Here is a 6,328-nt window from a genome sequence, read left to right on the forward strand (position 1 = left end):
AAGTACTAGTGTTTCGAAAAGCAGAYAATGCCATTCTTGAGTCTTTTACTGAACAGCATTTTTCTGTCTAAATACTGCTTTTTTTTGACTTAAGAATGGTCCACATCTCTTCCAACCTAAATTTAAGGGGGCTTTGCTGATAGCTTCCCTGGGAGTAGTCATATATAATGAATCCACCTTTTGAGAAATCCCATCAATTTTAAACAAGGTATGATGGAGGAAAGCACTCTAGCAGTGTCTCACCACCTGAAGGACCTTTCTGAGTCAAATCCACCCATGTTTCATTTCAGGTGGCTGCTGGGGCATTACCTCTGAAAATCAATTCTTATGCATGGCAAATGCTTTCTGTTTAACAAACTATGTACTGTGATAGGCCCCAAATTGCTGCAATGCTGCTTTGACTTTTTTTGAGTCTGTTGGTAGCTGTTGGCTATAATTAGCAGAGCCCTTTATGCAACTTTCATGTCCCTGAGAGAAATCAATGCTACAGCATTGTTTTACCTTCCTTCTCTTACCTACACTTCTGTAAATTGAAATGCAAATGCAGCCAAGAACTGCAGGCTTTGAACCATATTTTATAAGTGCTTCACTAATGTATTGCAGTGTTTCAGCTGTCTTACAAGATGGTGGGGAATAAAGATGTATATTTGTATGGTTGCCTGGGGAGACTTCAGGATTGGAAATCTTTAACAGGTTAGACAGATGTTTATCAGGTATGACACAGTATTGTTCATCCAACTGGTTGGACTAGAAGCCCTCAGGAAGTCCCTTTTTTGCAATGACTCTGTCCATGTGAGATGATCATGTTACTTATGAATAGTTTGATAAACTGGAGAACCAACAAAAGGACGTCTGTGTGGATTCCCTCATGTCAAATGAAGTGGATGGTGCTCCCAATTCCTTCAGTAAAAGCATTTACAGAAACTTCTTCCTCTACAGAGTCTCCTATTCTCATAAATTTTATAGGACCTTAACACCTCTGAGACCTCAACAGATCTGATTGAAATTGGCAGTTTGGTGCAACAGTTATTAAACAAGAACTGACACACACACATGCAAGCACGCCCACAGAAAGTGACTGTATGAGCCATGTTACAGCATGAAATGAGGTTGAAATGAAAAGTTGATGCAGCGACCTTGATTTCTGCAAACTGACAATTTAACAAACGACAACTCTGGAGGGAAACAGGAAGACATACATAAGGTTTTGACAATGTTGATGATGGACTGGATTTTTTAGTGCATTGAAGACATAGAAGCCATATTGTGATGTTCAGGCAATGCAAAGCCACCAGAAGCCCCTCTTAACTTTTTCTCATCTATTTTGTGTCACTGGATTAGGACAAAGTTACCTGAGTGCACCAGTGTATCTGATCCCTTTTTAGCAAGCATCACTGGTAAAACAACTGTCTGTCTTACCCTCTACACTAAGGATTGTAATGTGCAGTAAGCACTTATTAAACAGGATTAAAATAAGGCATGAATTAGTAGCATGAATTTCATGTGGAAGTTTATTTACCTATGCTCCAACACTGCCTAAACCTGAAGGCAGGACGAATGTGACAGATAATAAATCTTGTGCAAGAGTTCAGTGCTGATGATTTCTACTTACAGACAAGTCACAGGAATTGCACTGAGACCAGATCAAGGGTGTGGAGAAATGAGAGAAGCTAATGGGACACAGCGCTGATCTACCTAAAGAAATACAAAGTATTAGACCAAAACTGACCAAGAGATTCTGGTTTGTCTTTCTGCTGTGGTCCTTGCTTTTTCAAATGGGTGCAGCATTTGTTTTATTGGTGTGCATATGTACAATTTCATGCAAATTGGTCCCCAGGATATCTGAACAAGAATGGTGTGGATAACCAACTGGTGTTGTTCATGGCAGAAATACATGGAAATATTTTGTCTAGCTACCTTTCATTTGCCTGCAGTAGGTCTTCCCTTGTGACTAAATGCCAAAATGCTTTCTGTAAAATATCAGCTGGAGTGTACATGGGAGTTCAAGACTGAAAGTAGGCCAAGGAAAAAAAATCTGCTGTTGAGGCTGCTGGAGATTTATCTGGAGAAGCTGAAGCTGTTAAAACTGCCACTTAGGTTTCTCCTGCCTTCATTTGCACTCATGCAAGAGGAATCCACCAGGGGAAGCCACTGGGATTTGATGTCCCTAACCTGATTCCAGCTGATTTAATGGCTAGGGTGGAGGCAAGTGGGAGCAGGCCCTCGAAACACAAGTTATTAATACAGATTATTTGCCCATACAGTGGCTTGGTATCTTCTGTTGTCCTGTCTTACCCACTGATGGTTTCTGCCAGTCTCTGTCATGGGGAATGATGATGCTTCACAGCTCTATGCCTGTTTCTAGATTGAACTGGGGGCCTGAGATCTCTACCCTTATTCTAGTTCAAAATGGTGAGGGAAGCCTGATGCCTGCATGCCACCCACCCCTCTGCCCTTTTGTGGGGTGCTTCTGTGGAGATGGGCAGGGAGGACACAGGGAGCTGCTGGAGGCAGCAGCACATGGGGAGTTTTGTCCCAGCTGCGCTGGTTAGGAGGGGCAGGGCAGTGGAGAACAAGAAATACTTTCTTTTTTTGTGTGTGTGTTTGTTTTTAATTAGCAGTCTATAGGAAAAGCTGTATGCAAAAGATGTTTTCCCTTGCTTTCTTCAACTCCCTGGTGCCACCCATTGATAATGAATCATGCACTAATGCTAGATACAAGCCCACAGTATCCAGGTTAGGTAGCATTTTAATATTTCATACAGAGTCTACTTGTCAGAGCTGTTTTCTCTTTTTTCACGCCAATACACAAGGGATTTCTTCCCGTGGCTACTGGAATACTCCCTCCAGAATAGGCTGTGCACAGTCGGCCAGCGCTGGTTTCAGAATCCATCCAGCTCATGTAAATGATTGCGGATGCATAAATCTTCAGTGGTGAGGGAAGAAAGCAGAACTGATAGCAATGGAAGGGTGAACCATTGGTCTCTAGATATCCCAACCTCTTGTCCTCCCACTTGCTCTTTTAGGAGATTGATCCCATCTTAGGATCATTTTGAGGTATATCAGTCATTACTCCTTCCTGTTAACAAAATCGACTCCTGCAAGGATCATTCCTGATTAAGGGACTAAGGCAAAAAGATGAAATCAAGGGGGCATCACTTTTGATTTCCTAGTCTTTAGATGCATGAAAGATGTTTTCTTAGCTCTGGAACCAGAAAAGCCATACTCATGCTGACATGTGTTATGTTTGCTTCATCCAGCTGCTGAAGAAAAGAGGCTTTGGTCCCTTTGAAGTTTACCCTTCTGAGTTCAGTGCTGGTGCAAGCAATTGGAGCGGCAGCTTTGCCCTTTGAAGAKACCTCATTTCTGTCTCAGAGTTTCCTTCATTTTTTCCTCTTGGAAGTTGATGGAGTTAAGGGAATACAAATCCAGTGGGAACTCAATATCAATAAGGCTCTAATGTCCTGGTAATGAGAACACTCTAATAACCCAAATGGAACAGTAACTTCAGCAGCAGCAGATTTCATCATGTTCTGATAGAAAACACATTTTTCCCCTGGCCTTTCCATAGAGTGATGCAGTATAAAATGAAGGGGGACTTTCACATCACCTGCATCAAGGCAATAGTTCAGATGCCTAGGTGAATGGGCTGGTTGCCCTAAAAGACTCCTCTAACTTCATTTATACTGCCATCTTCTAGAAGTGACTCCCTCACTGTGACTTTAGAGAGAACTGAGTCTTGTAACTTAGCACTGCTATTAGGTGCATAAAGTCAAGTATTGCGAACACCCGACAACACCCCTGTCAAATTCTTTGATGGACTTCACAATTCCTCTAGCTCCTCTGAGATACATATTACTGGAGCCATTACATCATATATCTGACATTTTCCAATTACTCTTTCAGTGTTCTTAATCAGCAATTAATTTTACAACATCATTCTGACTTCCTGATTAGTCAAACTTCTTTTCTTTATTTAATACGCTATAGACAGATTTTTAAAAAAGCCAGCCTCTCCCAGCCATTTTGAGTCATCATTAATTTCATCCATTTCTCATTTTTAATTGTTCTGTTATCTCTCTAGCTCCATTCCCATTCCAATATATTAGAAAAAAACCTCCAGCCTTCTGGCTTCTCCCAGCCCCTTCGGCTAACAGTAACTCATTTGGGGTTTTTAATTGCATTTTTAATTAAGGCTGCTTCAACCCTATTGGCTCAGAGCCTTTCCCCATGTACAGTATTTTTTGGTGTGCAATGCAGTGCAAGCTAGCAGGCAGGGACAGCCTTTGCACAGAGGCTGTAGATGCAAAGTAGAGCACGTACCACTTTCTGTTGCAAGAACCTGGGCAGGGAATAAGAAGTTGTTAGTTAATTTCTTGGCTATTTTTCTCATTTTGGGGGTTTAAGTTAGTCACCTCAGTGGTGTCTCAGTTCCCTACCTGTAAAATGTTCTCTCTCTCCTGTCAGCTCATTGTGTGATTTACCAAAGATACTCTGCCCCAGTTTGCCCCTCCATCACTCAGAGGATTTTTTTGTGAGAYGCCCTCCCAGGAGCCCCAGGCAGCGCTCCCTGCTCCAGCACCAGCAGTTCTTGCATTTGCGGGATGCCAGGACGGCTTCCTGCTCTTGCCCACATGCTACAGACCCCATATCAGCTGCCTGGCCATGTATGAAACCCGTATGTACTGCACAGAGCCTCAGCAGGGATGGAGTGATGTGGCTGGCAGGCATCACCTGAACCTTCCCCTGCCTCTGTGCAGCTCTGCACATCCTTCGTGCCAAGCCACAGTAAGGGCACATGCTCTCATCAGGTGAGCAAAGGGGTCTCACCTGTGAACAAAGAGAAACCCTGCGGTGTCCCTACCGAGCCTTGCAGTTGTATCACCTTAAGCTTAGATCTAAGCAGGCATATATCATTAATGCCTGGTTTGTAAAATCTAAAGGACACATATTATGAGTGGGTTTAGTGATTCACTATCACTTCACTGTACATGACTCATCTCTCTGACCCAGCGTTAACATAAAGTCCAGATCTGTGTTAATAGGAGTTGTGTTTAAAGGTTCATAAGTGGATGCTCCTGGCACTGCAGTCATCAAAAACAGCATTACTTCATTTCCAAGAGCACAGAGATTTTACCCTTCTCCTAGCCAAGTTCTAACTCGAGTATTTACTTTTTGCACCTCAAAATGGTTTTCTGTTATTTCTACTGGTAACTACAGTTTCACTTCCTGCCCTAAACTGTGCTATTGGGTTGCTCATATGCTGTCTACAGTGCCATACAGAATGGAGCTTGGAGTGTAGCTGTTCATTTGGAAAGTATTTTGAGAATAAAAACAGGTGGACAGTGTTCACATATAAAAGTTTTTCTTATTAGCAATCTATATATCGCTCCAACTGTTCTGAGAGTTATTGGTGTTTATAAAATGCTCTGAGTTTCTCTGAGGAAATATGAACTATAAGAACATTCACCACTTTTAATCACAAATAAACCTGATGTGTCATAATTACTTTGGCTCCAGATTCAACAGATTTCATAATGTAATGCATTAGCAAAACAGCCAGCCATACGCATGCAGGGTAATTAGTTCAATATAAACAAGACAGTCTTCTTGTAAAACAAGCTGAGATACTTTATTTTATTTCAGCTGCTTCACGAAAATCAGTGCAGGAAAAAATTCATCACATAAGTTTCTCACCAGCAGCTAGGAGCTTCTGATAAGCACTTAGAAAGCAGTTGACTCAAGCAAGTGGGTCCTGGTATCGGATCATCCTTTCATTAATAAACCCACCGGGCAGGCTCTGATGAACAAATCTTCACAAGGAGCGAGCCCAGAGGTTCCCTTTAACACCCCCCCACCCCCACCCCAGTAACATCCTAATGATGAGAAAAGGAACAGCTACAAATAATAATTCAAGGAATAATTCACAGGTAACTTTCAACAAATTATTAGCATTTCAAAGTTAGTTTCCAATGAAAACATACCTGCCCTGATGTAGCACGCAGCAAGGGTTATTCCTGAGTCTGAGTCTGGCTTTCAGAAGATGTCTATCCAACAACAGTATCAGGAATTAGACAAGTCCCAAAAGACCAACTCTTCAGTTCACAGAATCACAGAATCGCTGAGGTTGGAAGGGACCTCTGGAGATCATCTAGTCCAATCCCCCTGCTCAAGCAGGGTCACCTAGAGCACATTGCACAGGATTGCATCCAGGCGCGTTTTGAATATCTCCAGAGAAGGAGACTCCACCACCTCTCTGGGCAACCTGTTCCAGTGCTCTGTCACCCTCACAGTGAAAAAGTTTTTCCTCATGTTCAGATGGAAGTGT

This window comes from Apteryx rowi, unplaced genomic scaffold (genome assembly GCF_003343035.1).
Source record: "Apteryx rowi isolate R43461 unplaced genomic scaffold, aptRow1 scaffold_193, whole genome shotgun sequence".
In the NCBI taxonomy this organism is placed as follows: Eukaryota; Metazoa; Chordata; class Aves; order Apterygiformes; family Apterygidae; genus Apteryx; species Apteryx rowi.